At 42.2% G+C, this 19,346-nt stretch overlaps 1 protein-coding gene and 1 non-coding gene across 15 annotated transcripts in view; both read right to left on the bottom strand.

The window, feature by feature from the left end:
• The window catches only part of LOC104656262 (heterogeneous nuclear ribonucleoprotein C), a 61,506-nt gene extending 46,608 nt beyond the window's left edge, over nucleotides 1-14,898 (bottom strand). For 5 of the 14 annotated variants that reach the window (XM_030931509.1, XM_030931515.1, XM_010355885.2 and 2 more), the window contains exons 1-2: nucleotides 14,701-14,883; nucleotides 8,428-8,453 (exon numbers count right to left, since the gene is read on the bottom strand). The gene's annotated coding sequence lies outside the window, so the exon portion shown is untranslated. Of the gene's footprint in view, nucleotides 1-7,708; nucleotides 8,394-8,427; nucleotides 8,948-14,029; nucleotides 14,076-14,700 lie in introns of those variants that run through there. The other 9 variants (XM_030931510.1, XM_030931517.1, XM_030931519.1 and 6 more) reach the window with 5 other exon arrangements.
• Nucleotides 14,899-18,197: 3,299 nt separating this feature from the next.
• LOC115897749 lies at nucleotides 18,198-18,338 on the bottom strand. Its single transcript, XR_004057546.1, has one exon. It is a non-coding gene; the product is annotated as a U4 spliceosomal RNA (small nuclear RNA).
• Nucleotides 18,339-19,346: the final 1,008 nt, after the last annotated feature.

Below are 19,346 nucleotides of genomic sequence, written 5' to 3'. Positions count from 1 at the left end.
GCTAGAGGAAAAATTTTGTTCAAAATGTACTCTACTAAACTACTCCTAAACGTTATTCAAGACTAGCCAGAAAAGCCTATATCTAGTTAAATGAACTCCCAGAGAGTTTTTCCAGTTTTAAAATCAACTCAGGAGCCATAGGTCAATATAATTAGAAAACAGGAAGAATATTTCAGACTGGTAAAGTCAGAATCAGATTAGGTAGAAAAATGAAAAAAAAAAAAAAAAGGCCGGGCGCGGTGGCTCAAGCCTGTAATCCCAGCACTTTGGGAGGCTGAGAAGGGCGGATCACGAGGTCAGGAGGTCAAGACCATCCTGGCTAACACGGTGAAACCCCATCTCTACTAAAAAATACAAAAAAAATCTAGCCGGGCGAGGTGGCAGGCGCCTGTAGTCCCAACTACTCGGGAGGCTGAGGCAGGAGAATGCTGTGAACCTGGGAGGTGGAGCTTGCAGTGAGCCGAGATCTGGCCACTGCACTCCAGCCTGGGCGATAAAGCAAGACTCTGTCTCAAAATAAAAAGAAAAAGAAAAAAAAAAAAAGTTCTCTAATGCACTATGGCTACCTCTTACAAACAGCCATGCTTTCTCATTAGAGAGTATTTTTTAAATGGTCAACTTCTCCCAAATGTTGATACAGGCAACATCACGGTAGTCTATGTGCTCAAATGCTAACTCGACTCATTTCATCATGGCTAAACCTTTTAAAGAAGTTTTCTTCAGCTATTAACACTGCTTACTTAAACCTCTATTACACAGACTAGCTATGCTATTTATACCCACACAGAATCACAAGGGTTGATGTACATTTTTAAGCTTTTTAATTAGAAGAAAAATACTACCACACTGGTCATTATAACACTCAGTCTTAAGCACATAGAGCACAAGTTTCAAATCTCCTAAATCCTACTTCTTGCCCAGAGGCAATCAATGTTAATTGTTTGGCATATGTATTCTGGACACATCTCTTATGTCTTTACATAGCATAAAACAAATTCTACAGTTGGTGATAAGTGCTAAAGCGAATTTAGGAGAAGGGGAGCTTAAAGTGCTAAATAAGGGAAGACACATCACTAAGGGGGTAGGTTCTGAGTAAAAATCTCAGAAGAACTGAGGAACCAAACTATATGACTCAGAGAAAATTCCAAGGAAAAGCTCTAAAGGGGAAACATCCAATGTGTTCAAGACAGTTACGAAGGCCAGTGTGGCTGAAGCACAGTATAACAGTTAAGAGAAGGGACACAACAAATCACATAGGATGCCCTGTAAATCACAGAAAAATTTTGACTTCAATGCTGAAAAAGGCAGCCATTAGGTTGTTTTCAGGCAAAACATTTTTCAACGGCCAGGCACGGTGGATCACACCAGCACTGAGAGGTGGAGGTGGGCAGATCAATGAGGTCAAGAATTCGAGACCATCCTGGCCCACATGGTGAAACCCTGTCTCTACTAAAAATACAAAAAAAAAATTAGCCGGGCATGGTGGCAGGTGCCTGTAATCCCGGCTACTTGGGAGGCTGAGGCAGCAGAATCGCTTGAACCCGGGAGGCGGAGATTGCAGTGAGCCGAGATTGTGCCATTACACTCCAGCCCTGGCAAAAAGAGCGAAACTCCATCTCAAAAAAAAAAAAAGAAACATTTTTCAAACATTACATTTTAGGATAAATCTAGCTACCACTTTAAGAACAAAACTGTGTGGAGGGACAAAAGAAATACAAACCTATTTTACACAATAATGCACAAGATACAATAGTGGCTTGAAATTGGACCAAGTGTCAACGATATGAGTAGTGATATATTTTAAAGAGCTGACAGCATGATTTTCTTTTCTTTCTTTGTGACAGGGTCTTGCTCTGTCTCGCAGGCTGGAGTGCAATGGTGCGGGTGTGATCTTGGCTCACTGCAACCTCTGCCTCCTGGGCTCAAGCAATTCTCATGCCTGTCTCTCAAGTAGCTGGGACTACAGGCACGAGCCACCACTCCCGGCTAATTTTTGTATATTTTTGAAGAGATGGGCTTTCACCATGTTGCCCAGGCTGGTCTCAAACTTCTAAGCTCAAGCGATGCGCCTCCCTCAGCCCCCCAAAGTGCTGGGATTACAGGCATGAGCGACCACACCCAGTCAACACGGTTTTCTAATAGGCCAAAGGTGAGATATGAATAAAAGTCAAGGATGGCTAGTCAAAATCTTTGGCTCAAGAGACACAAAAATTGTTTCATTAACTGAAAAAGGCAACAGTACACAAGACACTGGTTTGAGGGATGAACATCAGGAGCACAGTTTTGCACTTTTAAGTTGACATACTGGATATTCAACAGAGTTGTCATGTAGGTAACTTGACTGGTATACTGGTATGACATTTGAATGTATAGGCTGTTGATCTTGAGTGTGAATATCAGCTTATAGGTGGTATATTAAATCATGAATGAATCTGCAATGACCCAGATTGTGGACAGAAAAGAGAAGTGGAAAGACTGAACCATGGGGCACTCCAACAGAAAGAGGTTTAAGAGTCAGAAACCTATAACAAAAACCTGGAAGCAAAGTAAAAAAAATTAAAAAAAAAAAGTTTCAAGGAAGAGATTTGGTTAAATGGAACCAACAGGTCAAGTGAGATGAGGATTGAAAAAGGACCCCTGGGCTTAGTTAACGCATCCCTCTAGGTGGTTTTTTTTTTTAAACCATAAATAACTTTTTTTCAACTAAAGTTCACTTCTTACTGTTTTATGATAGTTCTAAAAAAAGGAAAGTTCACTTTTTTTTTTTACTTTAAGAGACAGGGTCTCAACTCGTCGCCCAGGCTGGCGTACAGTGGCACAATCATAACTCACCCTGACCTCCAACTCCTGAGCTCAAGCAATTCTACTGCCTCAGTCTCCCAAGGAGCTACACTACAGCTGTGTGCCACCACGCCCAGCTTTTTGTAGACAGGGTCTTGCTATGTTGCCCGACTTTCCTGGCCTTAAGCTATCCTCTAACTATAGCCTCCCAAAGTGCTAGGATTACAGGAATAAACTGCTGCATCTGGCCTAAAGCTCACTTTTAAAATGTGCTTGCTTCCCTACTAACAATGCTATCACAACCACGGTAACATTTTACCAAGATACACCTACCTGAACAATTTACTACCTTGTACACATACACATCTGTAAGCCATTTAAGGTGTTGGGAATTCAAGGGCAAAAATACGAACATATTTAGTTTTAAAATTTTAAAAATAAAAGTGCAAGGTTATTCTTTGGAACTTTAACCAAACTAAAATTTGTTTTTCTAGAATGCTCAGTCGGACACAGTAGCTCACGCCTGTAATCCCAGCACTTTAGGAGACCAAGGTGGGCGGATGACGAGGTCACAAGTTCTAGACCAGCCTGGCCAACACGGTGAAGCCCCATCTCTACTAAAAATACAAAAATTAGCTGGGTTTGGTGGTGCATGCCTGTAATCCCAGCTACTCAGAAGGCTGAGGCACAATAATTGCTTGAACCCAGGAGGCGAGGCTGCAGTGAGACAAAGATCACGCCACTGCACTCCAGCCTGGCGAAAGAGCGAGATTCTGTCTTAAAAAAAAAAAAAAAAAAAAAAAGAAACAAAAAAAAAAGCTCAATATATCAAAGTGAAGAAAGGAGTCTACTATCATTAAGTGTTGAAATCTGCAGCCTTAATCCCTGGGTTGAATCCATGCTAAACCACTAAAGCAGTTTAACTTTAGGCAAGTTATTTACATTCTGTAGTCCAATATTCTCACCTCTGAAACATGAATGATTAACAGTATCTACTCCTACTCAAGGTTTTGATGATAATTAAGTAAGTTAACACAAACTCAGAACTTTAACAGTGGTGGACACAGTCAAGAGTTTAGAATACTTCCATAAGAGAAATTAACGTCCTGCTACTTTTCCCTGCCAAATCAAAAAGCCATTATATGACCCAACAAGGTATCACAGAACTAATTAGTAATTTCCTAGAGCCTGATCAGTTCTCAATCTATCTTATCCCAACTGATTTTGCTCATTAATACACCCAATAAAAACTCATTTGAAAAACCAGGGCAAGTTATTGTTAGGCCTGGGATGATTATTTTCTGCAAGAGATTGAGACAGTAGCCTACTCTAATGTATTGGTTTCCTAACTTACTGCCCTACTTGCCCTCTTAGTCCTCATGACTAACATTCCCTACACAACAGGCGGAAGATAAACCAGACCTCTTTTTCAAAATCCTTCAATAGATTCTACCTGTGACCAAGATAGGATCTTAAACAAGACCCTCTAAGGTTATGCTATGAATGTTTGATCCTTGCCTACCTCTCCAACTCCATCCCTCATCTATGTATTCTTGGTAATTATTTTCAGTATTATTTCTTACTTGGAGGCCAAGTCTTGCTCCCCCTCATTACCTGTGCTTTCACATATGGTTTTCTTACAGAATGAGCTTCACCATTAGCTACTTCCATATGGCCAAGCTTCCCTGTAGGGAAGGTTCCTTCCCCCAAATTCCATGTTCCCTTGCTATCTTCTCATCCACCTTGTTCTTTTCCTTCATCGATCCTGACTATGAAAAGTGCCGTTTACTTTGTTTCTTCCCTCAATGATCTGTAATATCCATGACGGCAGGGGACATGTTTTGTTCTTCCCTATATGCCCAAACCTAATAATGATTTTCAAAATAAGTACTCAAATATTTAATAAACATCTTATATGTGAATGTTCCTTGAACACCTCCAAGACATTTAAAACATTTTTCCCCACCCTCAAACTATAATCTGCTCCCGTTTACCTTCCCCAGTTATCTATCCCGATCCCAGAAGCTAGAAACCAGCAATCATGCCAAATCTATGTCCTTGTCCACCCTATCATATCCGTCCTGAGATGCTCCTAATTTTACCTCCTAATCTCTAATCTCATTAGCATTACCTTTGTCCAAACTAGGTCATTATTCTTCCTTGGATTTTAATTATCTCCCTTACTATCTCTTACTTCCAATCTCACTTCCTCTACACCATTTCCATACTGTTATTACAAAGACAATCCTAAAAATTAAAATCTTCCAGTAGTTTTTGAGACCAGCCTGGGAAACAAAATGAGACCTGTCTCCACTAAAAAAATAACAATAAAAAATAGTCAGGTGTTATGGTGCACGTCTGTAGTCCCAGCTACACAGGACGCTGAAGCCAGAGGATGGCTTGAACCCGGGAGGTCAAGGCTGCAGTGAGCCTTGTTAATGTTTAATGTCACTGTAGTCCAGCCTGGGTAACAGAGCAAGACCCTGTCTAAAAAAATAAAAATAAAAGGAAAATCTGATGTCACTTTACAGTTTAGAATCTTTCTAAAATGGCTCACCATTGGTTTCTGGGTAAGATATAAACTCCTTGGCTTGTATGTCATTCAAACTTTTATTCTCTGGCCTTAAGATTCTTTTCAGTACACTACCTCTCTTAAAAGGATCCCGTCAACCAGGCATGGTGGCTCAACGCCTAATTCCAACACTTTGGGAGGCCAAGGTGAGTGGATCACGAGGTCAGGAGTTCAAGACCAGCCTAGCCAAGATGATGAAAGCCCATCTCCACTAAAAACACAAAAATTAGCTGGGCATGGTGACAGGTGCCTGTAGTGGTATGAGATTACACCACTGCACTCCAGCCTGGCTGACAAAGTGAGACTCTGTCTTATTTAAAAAAAAAAAAAATCCCTTTATGTGATTAAGGTAGAAGGGATAAAAATAATGAAATTAAAAAAAGATCTCCTCACCTCTTAGGGTTAGTTAGGTAACCATTTCTGCATGCTTTCTTTTTTTAAAAAGAGACGGGGTCTCACCGGGTCTCTACAAAAAATACGAAAATTTAAGGCCCGGGGCAGTGGCTCACGCCTGTAATACCAGCACTTTGGGGGGCCAAGGCAGGCAGATCAAGAGGTCAGGAGTTTGAGACCAGCCTGGCCAATATGGCGAAACCTCATCTCTACCAAAAATACAGAAATTAGCCAGGGATGATGGTCTGTGCCTGTAGTCCTAGCTACTAGGGAGGCTGAGGCAGGAGTATCGATTGAACCTGGGAGGCAGAGGTTGCAGTGAGCCAAGATTGCACCACCACACTCCAGCCTGGGCAACAGAGCGAGACTCTGTCTCAAAAAAAAAAAAAAAAGAGAGAGAGATGGGGTCTGATTATGTTGCCCAGCCTGGAGTGCAGTGGATAATCACATCACACACTAAAGCCTCTCAACTCCTGGGCCAAAGGACCCTCCTGCCTCGGCCTTCCAATTAGTTGTGACTGCAGGCTTACCAATGCCCCCAGCTTATTTCGGCACACTTCTATAGGATCGGTATTTACCTCTCATCATATGTGGACATTATTTCATTCATGAGTCTCCCTAAGCTGCAAAGCCCATAAACATAATAAACTTTATATCCCGAAACAGAACGTCCCATAAAAATAATAAATTTGTAGAATTAACAAGGAATAAATCTAACTAAACCTATAGTGAACAACTTCCATATACTGACAGCAGCAAAGAAGTAGAAAAAATAGCTCTCATACAATAGAGGGCATCAATAAAACTTGCACCTATTTAAAAAATAAAAACATTCCCATTATTTTTCTAGATAACCTCCAGGAATCTTTTCCTTAACTTTCTTCCATTCTGTTTTGAGTGTACCTTTGGTTTTCACTTAAACTAGATTTTACTTGGTATAAGGGGGCAAGTTTGTGATTTACCCTAATACAACAGTACCGAATATGCCTTCAAAAAATTATTCCAGGTTAGGTGCAGTGGCTCACGCCTGTAATGTCAACACTTTGGGGTGTCAAGGCAGGAGGATCGCTTGAGCCCAGGAGTTCAAGACCAGCCTAGACAACATAGTGAGACTGTCTCTATAAAAAATAGAAATATTTTAAAATAAAATCTAATTATCCCCCAGCTTGAAATGTATCAGGGCAACTCTAAAATGGTTATCAAAACATTTTGCTGTAGTGAGTAAAATACTACGGCTTGCTAATATTCTTACTCTTTGGCTATCCACATCTTTATTAATCTCTACACCATTCCTGTGAATAACACAGAATTCATTCCTTCTTACCATTAGGAACTCTATGAATTCACACTAGAATTCCCAAAATCTAGCTGGGCCTTGAGTCACCATTGTATAAGGGGTCAGCTTGAGATGGTTCCTGATTTGGATGAATAGGTTAAACAGTTCCCTGCTTTGTGAGGTCAAAAAGCCTACCTTTTTTCAAATTTTTAAAAACCCTCCAGTGAGACAGCATTTTAATATTATGTTGTATCTCTTGTGGTTTGACTCTTGTGAAATTTTTAATGAGATAAAAAGTCTAAATAGAATACAATCCAAAAATGTCACAAACCCAAGAAATATGTCAAATGACAGAAAATGTTTACTAATTTGTAATAATCTAAAAAAAAGGATTCCCCAATATGTTGTCTTGTTGCTAATCATTAATGCAAGCCACTTTCATTTTAAACTTCAGCTGCTCTTTCCAAGTACCCAAAATGTTCTAATCAGCCCAAGTTAATTAGAAACTCCTATTATTCCATTAGTTTACAAATAACTGAGGTGGTCCCCCTTGGGAAACACTTCAAGATGCACATACAAAACGCTTAATCCAAACACTTCCAGAGGCTATGACCTATACACATCAGCTAAACTGTTAAATGGGTTTATTTCCTAGTCTTTGTAATGAATCCAAGTGGACCTCACACCTCTTACCATCACCCAGGAAGGGTGTGCATCTGTTCCGAAGGCCCCCCTGGCTCCAGGTCATCCTGGCTGCTGCTGCTCCAGGCTGGGCATCCATGTTGCTGCAGCTTGTGGTTTGTGAGGGGTAGTGTACAGGAAAAGCAGGATGGGATTTCAAGGGAAACAGGAGGAAGATGGCTTTCGGGGAAAATGCCATCACGATCGTAAGTGTTAAGTAGTACCACACACATTTTATTGCAGCACAGTTTAAAAATTTAACAAATGAAAGATTAAAAATAAAAAAACAAAAATAAAAAAAATTAAAAATACAGACGTCCAGAGATGCTCTAAAACAGTTAAGTTAAAGATCAGGAAAAATAAGGTCATAGACTTAACAGCCAGTAAAATTCTGTTCAGTGTGGGGAAGGGGATGAGGGCAAGGGTGGGGTTGGGAGAGAAAAGGTTTATGTGATCAATCCACTTAAAAATACTAATGCCTTCGCTTTCTCTCCCAAGATGCAAAACTCCAAAGTCAATCAGGAGGCCGGAGAAATTCTTAGAAACATTCAGAAAAACTCGATTTTAATCCGGTTAAAAATCATCAGTGTCATTATCATCATCATCATCACCATCATAAGTATTAATATAATAATAATAATAAGTAATAGTAACTAGTAACAACAATAAAAAGGAAATCAGCGGAAAGTCAGGAAAAATGTTAAAAAAAAATGGAATAACTTACTGTAGCTGAAGATCAAAAAAATCTCACTGTAAAAAAACAAAAATAAAAATAGCCCAGATTAGAAAAACGGGAGGTGCAAAAATGTCAAGTCAGTAAAGTTCATTTCTTTTCTCTTTCCAAAAGCAGTTTCCACAAAAACCGCAAGGATAAAGTTTTCAGTAGCAGACAAGCAAAGCCCTTTCGACATCATCAATCAATCTTAAAAATACACGAGGAAGTAGAGAGGTCAGTTTATGAGAGGCTAAAAGGCTCCTCCTCCTCTAACCCAACTGCTGCAGAAAAAAATAGAAATAGAAATTTTAAAAATTACATCTTAAATCCAGGTCCCGGTTTTGGAAACAATTAAAAAAAAAACACCTGTACATTTGCCGCAGTGCACACCAAGTTGCATCATTATGTTTAAAATGTCTTTATAAAATCAGTTTTGGAATGGAATGTGTGTGTTCTGGAAGGGTGGGGAAGGGAGGTTAAAAATCAAAGCTGAGCTCCAGTGAGTAGGGATGGGGTTCGCCTTGCTGCCCTGTGAAAGGAGAAGGGACAGATTGAGTCAGAGTTCCTCAGAAATGTTGTGCCCTAAACCCCCAAGACAGAAACATCTGTCTATTGCAGCTAACACACTTTGGTAAAGCATTAACATTCCACTGGGACGGGATAGCCTCCATAGCATCACCTCTACCGGTGACTGTCTTCACAATTCTTCAACATCAATAGGTGACTAAAACTAACTAAATCCATGTCAGTATGCCCTTGAGGGTCTCAAAAAGAGTATATTCAAATATTCCTCTTGATAATGAGCAGTTTGGGCAAAGAAAATACAGAAAAATCGGGCCAACAAATAGAGGTGAAATAGTGAGCAAATGTCAAATATTGAGACTGTAAAAATTAAGCCGATTCATGGGTTTTAAACTTAAATCCCATGGAGTTTTACTATGAGTAACAGACTGAAAGTGAATGGCCTACCATGAAGATCTATACTAGAGATGACTCTAGATCTCTAAGACCTAATAGGTTCTACTGTTAGGGGGAGAGATGTTTTAAATAAGGAGCACATTATTCCACTCACTGACAAAACAAAAATACAAATGGAATAAAAAAAGACTACTATGGCTATTGAATATTTAAGGTCATAAAATAGGTGAAAAAATTAAGGTCCTTATATTAATACTTCTTTTGTTTCTGTAGTCCACTGTTTACTACGTAGCATGTATAGCTAACTTCAAGTTATGAATTCTAAAAATGTGGTACACAATACACTAAAATAATTTCCATGACAAACTGGTTGCTTCATCAGCTAAAATAAGAACTACAATTAGACTGTAGCTCCTTGTGCAAACAATGAACTAGCTGCACTCACTTTTCAATTTATCCTTAAGGTCTTATGCTCCTTTGTAAATTTCAGGAAACTAAAATATTTTAAGGCCAGGTGTGGTGGCTCACACCTGTAATCCCAACACTTTGGGAGACTGGGGTAGAGCATGGCTTGAGCTCAGTACTTTGAGACCAGCCTAGGAAACGTGGCAAGACTTTATTAAAAACAAAAAACATTAACAGGGTGTGGTAGCCTGTAATCCCAGCTACTTAGGTGTCTGAGGAGCGAGGATCACTTGAGCCCAGGAGTTTGAGGCTGCAGTGAGCTCTGATGACGCCACTGCACTTCAGCCAGGCCAACAGAGAGAGACCCTGTCTCAAGAATTTCTTTTAATTGAGCATTTAGAAGTGTTCCTTGAGCCGGCCGGGCACGGTGGCTCAAGCCTGTAATCCCAGCACTTTGGGAGGCCGAGACGGGCGGATCACGAGGTCAGGAGATCGAGACCATCCTGGCTAACCCGGTGAAACCCTGTCTCTACTAAAAAATACAAAAATCTAGCCGGGCGAGGTGGCGGGCGCCTATAGTCCCAGCTACTCAGGAGGCTGAGGAAGCAGAATGGCGTAAACCCGGGAGGCGGAGCTTGCAGTGAGCTGAGATCCGGCCACTGCACTCCAGCCTGGGCGACAGAGCGAGACTCCGTCTCAAAAAAAAAAAACAAAATAAGTGTTCCTTAAGCCAACTATGCACGAATGACTATAGCAGCAACAGGTACTGTAACTAAAACCATAAATTTTTAAAAAGTAGAAGTGTAGGAAGGACAGTTAATTTTTACATTTGATGTGTGAAACTGTACGAATGTACAAACTGCGGAAAAAGTTTGTGAAGAATTGTAGGAAATATACATCTGAATGTTCTTTTCCTGTTTATGAAATACAGTTATGGTGAAACATTTCATTTTCTTATTTGGAGCCACAGCCCAAACCTGGTAATCAATTTTCAAGATATGTAACTTTATAGTTCAACCACAACCAAATCCTTTGTACAGGTGCCACAAGACATAAGCTTAAAAGGAAAGAAAAATGTGAAAAGAAACCAATTCTATCTTTCAACATCAAGAAGTTCAGGTATCTCCCAAGATTTTGTTACACTGAAGAGCTACCACTCATAAAAAGACCAACTTTAGCACCATTTTCAATCAAGAATATTCCTTGAGGCCAGGCAGGGTGGCTCACTCCTGTAATCCCAGCACTTTGGGAGGCTTGGGGTGGGTGGACCTGAGTTCAGGAGTTAAAGGCCGGCCTGGAAACACGGCTCTGTCTCTACCAAAAATACAAAAAATTAGCAGGGCTACTCAGGCTGAGGGCACCCTTGAGCCTGGGAGGCAGAGGTTGCAGTGAGCTGATGCTACTGCATTCTAATCTGGGTGACAGTATGAGGCTCTCAAAAAAAAAAAGTATCCTTACATAAAGCTCAAAGGTAGTTTTTAAAGAAAGTATCTCTAGGTTATTATTTGTCAAAACCTGCCTGAGGTTTGGATCCCTTCTTCTAAAGGGGTACCTCTCAGAATGAGTGATGCATGAGCATCATCACCTGGAACTTACTTTAATTTCAAGCTCTCGGGCCCCACCCCAGACTTAATCAGAAAACCTGGTGGTAGAGATCATAGCGATCTGTTTTAACTAGCCCTATTGATTCTGGTGTTGGCTAATGTTTGAGAACCACCATGAAGATTTTAAACTGGGAATCTATCCCTTCCCCAGTTTATAATCAATTATTATTACTTATTATTTGAGACGGGGTCTCGCTCTGTCGCCCAGGCTGGAATGCAGTGGTGCGATGGCTCACTGCAACCTCTGCCTCCCAGGTTCAAGCTATTCTCCTGCCTCAGCCTCCCGAGTAGCCAGGACTACAGGCGAGTAGCCAGGACTACAGGCGAGCGCCACCACGCCCAGTTTATGTTTGTATTTTTAGTAGAGATGGGGGTTTCACCATATTGGCAGGTTGGTCTGGAACTCGTGACCTCGTGATCCACCCGCCTCAGCCTCTCAAAGTGCTGGGATTACAGGCGCGAGCAGCCGCGCGTGCCCTCTACAATCAATTCTTTAAACAAAGTGCCTGTCCTTCCAGTGTACTGTGACAGAATCAAGTTAGAGCACCAAATAATGTTTTCCTGATACAATATAAATCCAAAAACACATAACCTATCACAGTAAATGTACCAAAGAAACCTCTTTTCTTTGGTTAAGAAACCAAATTTTCTTATAAGATTTTCTTATTAACCAAAGAAAAATAAATTTTCTTTGGTTAAGAAACCAAAATTTCTCATGTTAATAAATCCAATTCAATATCAACAAAACCTGTAGTTATGACACACCTCAACTTTCTAGTTCTCACCAATCCTCTAGTAAATCTAGTATGCACAAAACCAAAATCTTCCCATTTCCAATGAGAATACAAGAATATGCATATTAAGAGCAAATAATGCTCCCCAGAGACAACTACTAATTATTTGAAGACTGAAATAATGTGGTTAAGAATAGCAGTAACAACTACTAATTTAGAAACTGGGCTCACACCTGCAATACCAGCATTATCTCAGAAGTTCGAGACCAGCCTGACCAACATGGTGAAACCCTGTCTCTACTAAAAATATAAAAATTAGCCCGGCGTGGTGGCACACGCCTGTAATCCCAGCTACTTGGGAAGCTGAGGCAGGAGAATCGCTCGAACCCGGGAGGCAGAGGCTGCAGCGAACCGAGATTGTGCCACTGCACTCCAGCCTGGGGCAACAGTGAGACTCCATCTCAAAAAACAAAAAAAAACTGCTTTAAAAAGACTGCATCTGTACAGTTTTTAGTCTTCTGGCAACAAAAAATTTGAATTAGAAACTAAAAACTCAAATAAGTTTAAAAAGTCTAAGTCCTCTTATTTAAGCAAGGAGAATTAAAATCTATTTCTCCTCCTAGGCAAACTTACTCCCTACTCAACACCTCTCACATTCAACACTTATATATATAAGTTTTAATAATTTGCCCCTTAGTCTTTAAAATTAGAGCAACTAGCTATTTGAATTTATTCTTTGCTTGTTTCGCACTGCCATTCCATCCAAAACAAGGTCGAATGCCATGTCAAATCCTCTAAGAGATTTAATTACAAACCTAAGCTGTTTAAATTCTCCACAGAAGGAACATCAACTACCAAGTATTCCCAAGAGTGGCACAGGCATGCGGGAAAAAAAGGTCAGAAAACCTGCAACCTGGCCATCCTTCAACTTTTCCCCCTAGCCAATAAAAAATGTTACTAAATGCCTATCCAGTTGAGAACACACCTGGAATTGTGATATAAATGCCGTGGCAAACAGTTCTTGATATTAACTCAAAGAATTTTTGGTACACTGATACACATACTGATCGGAAGGAACCCATATTTCTAACACCTCAAAGGCAAAGAAAAGTGCCCGTCAATCAATTTCAGTTATTATCAAATGTTCTTAAATACTAATTTCTGACATTTCTCTTTGCCAACATTATTTTTACTACATGATTTCCCAATTAATCTATTTTTGCCTTTACCTCATTTCTAACAGTTTAGCACGATGATAAATTTTAGTTTTAAGTTCCTGTAATAATATACTTAAAGGGGTCGCGATGTTTTTGACCCTTATTTTACTTCCTATCAAATAGGTTGCCTTACAGATGAATTTCTTACCCGGCAGAATTGGTTTAAACTGTGCTTAACAGCTTTAGTTTTTGTGAAATTAACAGATTGTAAAAAATAAACTTAACCAAATCTCATGTGAGGATTTAAAAAACCGATTTCCCAGATAAGTGAACGTGACACTAAAGATCTGTTACTTTTTTAACTTATAAGTTTTTTATCAAATTTCAGCACCGAGCAAGTAACAGCACTGTTAATATTTGCTTAATAAAATATAGCTGTGAATTTTTGCCCAAGTTTAGGTGGACGGAAAAATTAACGCCAGAATAACCCGAAAGTCCAATTTTCTCATCTTACACTTAGGAAGTTACGTTAATAACAAATTCTCAAGTCTCGTAGTATCTTTCTTAAGCGCAATTTGGGAATTTCCAGTTACCTCGTGGTTTCCGTCATCATGTTCTTACAAAGATTCAAATATTGTACTTTTAGAACCCGGTATTCCATTAACCAGGTAAAAACCACTCGACTGACCTCGTGGTCAAATTCCTTAGTAGTTCTGCTACTGACTTAATATGACCCTAGTAATCAACACTTTACTGCCTCAGTTTCTGTCTGAGAAAGAGAGTTAATACCTACCTCAAGCAAAGTTCCACTAACTTATATATTTCAAGTGTTTTGTAACCTGCAGATGAAAAGTCAGCTGTAATTATTAATATAGTTATATCACAATATTTCCTTTTACAAACGTAAGTGAAAAGTAACTACTTCGAGCTCCATCATTTGCTCATAGAGGGGAATAAAATAAAAAGTTATCAGTAAAATGCTAAATCTTTTGTTAAACCTTTCTCGTAGGCCACGCGGCACGATCCAGGATTTAAAGGCTCGCGATACGTCTACTTGGTAACCTTCCCCCTCCCCCTCCCCCAATTTTTACATGTAAGAAGAACCGAATAGAAGGCATCGGCGCTATGTTAACTTCGACTATATTAATGAACATCGCGATCTTCATTTTCAGGATCCCGGAGTCCTCGCGGTCGTAGAAAATGAAAGGAAAGCAGCCGTTAACACAGGAAGAGCGAAAAAAGGGCATTTTCCCTGGCGATCGTGGCTAGAGGACACCAGGTTAAACCTACGCAGAGGCTGAGGGCTGTAAAACCCCTCCCGCTTCAGACCTAATCCCCCAAAACAAACAGAATAAATGAGGGCCCGGTTAGTTAGGGGGAAGGGTTCCCTCATATTCTCTCCCACACCCCCTCTCGCTTCCCGAAAAACCCAGCGCCTTCCCTGCGTCCGCCCTCTCCACTTACCAGGAGGGGGGAGGGAGAAGAGATTCGATTCTGAGTCTCCTACTCCCGGATTCTGCGTGGAGAAACCGACTGCTGGTCGAGGTCGGCAACGCGGACACAACCGCTCAGTCTTCGTCTCTTCACAAAATGGCCCCCGAGTCTCCTCTGCCGCCGAGGCGAAGGCCTAGTCCCCGCCCCATCCCTGAGAATCTTCCTATTGGCTGTGTGTTTTTTCGCTCCCGCTCCTAATTAGACAGTTCAACCGCTTCTCACAATGATATCCAGTCACAATTGGCAGTGGGTTAGACTAAGCAGAAGAATTTCCACATGCGTGAGAGAAACTAGTTTGTAACTGGTTAATTTTCCTGTCATTTATCGCCTGGGGAATGCTTATTGGCTATTGCACCAGACGACCCTCTGGGTGGAAACTCGCCTTTGTATCGCGCACCGTCTCACATCCGGGTATCTGGAAGGCCTGATTGGCGGCCGCGGTGTCCTATCGCTGCTCCTTAGAGTGCCTAGTAAAAGGTTCGCCCAGACCTCGGATTTCCGGCGGTGCGGGGGCGGGGAAGGAGTTGAGGGGCGTTGTTAGGTGACGGGCGCAAAGGACTTGCCCTAGCCCCGGGCCTAGGAGAAAAAAAGCGCGAAATGAAGCCTCCGGCGTGCGATGTGAATAAAGAAAGAACTTTACTTAAAATGAGGAGGGACCAGCGGTGACTAGGCCGTGTTGAAGTGTGTAGAAAACTAACCAGCCCTGTCGTTTTTCCAACCCGAGAGCCTTTCTCAGTTCCAGATTCTAATGTCAGCTACCTCGTAGACATCTCTGCTTCTCAGCCTATTAAACCCTTCTTCAGACAACACATATTCCATCGAAACCTACTGACTTCCTTATTCCTCTCCAATATGAAAAGTAAATGAAGTGCAAAATCCCGGCCTCTGGCCCAAGGCATCTCACTCACTGGCCCATCCCTCCAAATCTGCTCCCTTAATTTCCCTCCTCTTAAAATGGCTTGTCTCCTAGCTACCCCCGTCACCTGCCAGTCCTTCTGGTTACATTATAGGAACTGCGCACGCAGTGGATTAGCATCAGCTCTACTAAGGGAGCGATTTCTTTTTTTCTTTTTCTTTTCTTTTTTGTTTTTGTTTTTTTTTTTTTTTTTTGAGTCAGAGTCACTGTCGCCCAGGCTGGAGTGCAACTGCCTCCAGTTGAGGTTGATTGGCGGCCACGGTGTCCTATCGCTGCTCCTTAGAGTGCCTAGTAAAAGGTTCGCCCAGACCTCGGATTTCTGGCAGCGTAAGGAGATCCTGAGTGACGACCTCCAGCGAGATTGGCTCACTGCAACCTCCGCCTCCCGGGTTCAAGCGATTTTCCTGCCTCGGTCTCTCTAGTAGCTGGGATTACAGGCGCACGCCACCATGTCCAGCCAATTTTTGTATTTTAGTATAGATGGGATTTTGCCATGTTGGCCAGGCTGTTCAGGTGATCCGCCCGCCTCGGCGTCCCAAAGTGCTGGGATTACAGGCGTGAGCCACCACGCCAGACCGCTTTAAACTATTTTAAAAAGCAAAGACAGGCCGGGCGCGGTGGCTCAACCCTGTAATCCCAGCACTTTGGGAGGCCGAGACGGGCGGATCACGAGGTCAGGAGATCGAGACCATCCTGGTTAACATGGTGAAACCCCGTCTCTACTAAAAACTACAAAAAAAACTAGCCGGGCGAGGTGGCGGCGCCTGTAGTCCCAGCTACTCGGGAGGCTGAGGCAGGAGAATGGCGTGAACCCAGGAGGCGGAGCTTGCAGTGAGCTGAGATCCGGCCACAGCACTCCAGCCTGGGTGACAGAGTGAGACTCCGTCTCAAAAAAAAAAAAAAAAAAAAAAAAAAAAAAGCAAAGACAAAAAATATGGGAGAAAATATACATTAAAGTGTTAGTAGTGGTTCTCTCCTGGTGGGAAAATTACATGTGATTTTTTTTTAACTTTTTTTTTTTTGAGACGGGGGTCTCGCTCTGTCACCAGGCTGGAGTGCAGTGGTGCCATCTTGGCTGACTACAACCTCCGCCTCCTGGATTCAAGCTATTCCCCTGCCTCAGCCTCCCTAGTAGCTTGGACTACAGGTGCGCGCCACCACGTCCAGCTATTTTTTATTTTTAGTAGAGACGGGTTTCACCATGTTGGCCAGGAAGGTCTCCATCTCTTTTTGTTGTTGTTGTTGTTTGTTTTTTGAGACAGAGTCTGGCTCTCTCGCCCAGGCTGGAGTGCAGTGGCGCGATCTCCACTCACTGCAAGCTCTGCCGCCTCCTGGGTTCACGCCATTCTCCTGCCTCAGCCTCCCTAGAAGCTGGCAACTACAGGCGCCGGCCACCACGCCTGGCTAATTTTTATGTATTTTTAGTAGAGATGGGGTTTCGCCGTATTCGCCAGGATGGTCTCGATCTCCTGACCTCGTGATCCGCCCGCCTCCCAAAGTGCTGGCATTACAGGCATGAGCCACTGCGCCCGGCCGGTCTTCATCTCTTGACCTCCTAATCCGCCCACCTCAGCCTTCCAAAATGCTGGGATTACAGGCGTGACCCACCGCACCCGGCCTTAAAACCTTATTGTACTTTTCTATATTTTCTAAATCATCTACTTTGAGCAAGTAATCAGAGGGAGAATATCCTACGAGTGCTTAAAGCCTCGACTCAATTGCCACATTGCAATTTATTTAAAATTACCTCGTAGCACCATGGGTAGTTTTACACTCCTCTTCTCTCCCTTCCTGGATGGTAAGATTTTTTGATGGCAGAGTTTAATTCTTACCCTTCAATATATTTTCCTTGTTACTACCTATTAATAAATTAATGAAATATTAATCAACCATTAACTTGTATTTATCAGGGGAAATTGCTATTTTTCCAGGACAAGCAGATAGACTGTCCTTTTTTCTCTCTCTTTCTTTTGAGATGAGGTCTTGTTCTGTTTCCCAGCCTGGAGTGCACTGGCATGATCCCGGATCATTACAGCTTCAACCTCCCAGTCTCAAGCAATCCTCCCACCTCTGCCTCTGTAGTAGCTGAGACCACAGGTGTGCACCACCACACTGGCTAATTTTTTTTGTATTTTGTAGAGACAGCGTCTTGCCATATTGCCCAGGCTAGTTTTGAACTCCTAGGCTCAAGCAGTCCTCCCTCCTTGGCCTCCCAAAATGCTGGGATTACAAGCGAGAGGCACCATGCCAGCCCTGTTTTTTCTTTATTGTATATTTTATGTAGTACTTACTCAGAGAGGCCTGGAGTCTGTCGGGTCTGGTTGACACGTAATTTATATTATTATTATTATTATTATTATTATTATTACTATTATTTGAGACAGGATCTCACTGTCGCCCAGGCTGGAGTGCAGTAGCACCATCAGGGCTCACTGCAACCTCGATCTCCTGGGCTCAAGAGATCCTCCCACCTCAGCCTCCTGAGTAGCTACGACTACAGGCATGTGCCACCAGACTAAGTTTTCTTTCTTTCTTTCTTTCTTTTTTTCAGTCTCCGTAGAGACTGTCAAAAATTGCCGATGCGAACTATATTGCAGGTCATCACGGCAGGGTATTGGGAAAAGTTTTCAATTAGCAATAATCGCACCTCAGATAGACCTCATTGGCTAAGATACTGCCACTGCGCAAAGTTAGTTTTCTAATTTTTGCAGAGATGGGGTTTCACCATGTTGCCCAGGCTGGTCTCAAACTCCTGTGCTCAAGCAGTCCACCGACCTGGGCCTCCCAAAGTGCTGTGATTATAGGCTCACCCATGTCTGGCCTCTTGACTTAAGCTTAAACAAAACTCTGTCTCAAAAAAATAAAATAAAATAAAATAAAATTTGATAGAGCTCTCTCATTTTAGCTAACAGTGCTTTATACTCTTTTTTTTTTTTTTTTTTTTTTTGAGATGGAGTTTCACTCTTGTTGCCCAGGATGGAGTGCAATGGGACGATCTCGGCTCACTGCAGCCTCTGCCTCCCAGGTTCAAACGATTCTCATGCCTCAGCCTCCTGAGTAACTGGGACTACAGGCGCCCGCCACCATGCCTGGCTAATTTTTGTATTTTTAGTAGAGATGTGGTTTTGCCATGTTGGCCAGGCTTGTCTTGAACTCCTGGGGTCAAGCAATCTGCCATAGCTCTCAAAGTGCTGGGATTACAGGCCTGAACCACCGCACCCAGCCAATATCTTTTTTTTTTTTTTTTTTTTGAGACAGAGTCTCGCTTTGTCATCCAGGCTGGAGTGCAGTGACTCGATCTCGGCTCACTGCAGCCTCCGCCTCCCGGGTCCACGCCATTCTCCTGCCTCAGCCTCCTGAGTAGCTGGAACTACAGGTGCCCGCCACCACGCCCAGCTAATTTTTTGTATTTTTTTTTTTTAGTAGAGACGGGGTTTCACTGTGTTCGCCAGGATGGTCTCGATCTCCTGACCTTGTGATCCACCCGCCTCGGCCTCCCAAAGTGCTGGGATTACAGGCATGAGCCACCGCGCCTGGCCTTTTTTTTTTTTTTTTTTTTTTTTTTGAGACCAAGTCTTGCTCTGTCACCCAGGCTGGAGTGCAGTGGCACGATCTTGGCTCACTGAAAGCTCCACCTCCCACGTTCAAGCGATTCTCCTGCCTCAGCTTCCCGAGTAGCTGGGATTACAGTCGCCCACCA

Source organism: Rhinopithecus roxellana, chromosome 5 (genome assembly GCF_007565055.1).
Source record: "Rhinopithecus roxellana isolate Shanxi Qingling chromosome 5, ASM756505v1, whole genome shotgun sequence".
NCBI lineage: Eukaryota > Metazoa > Chordata > Mammalia > Primates > Cercopithecidae > Rhinopithecus > Rhinopithecus roxellana.
This window is presented reverse-complemented; position numbering and strand designations above follow the sequence as displayed.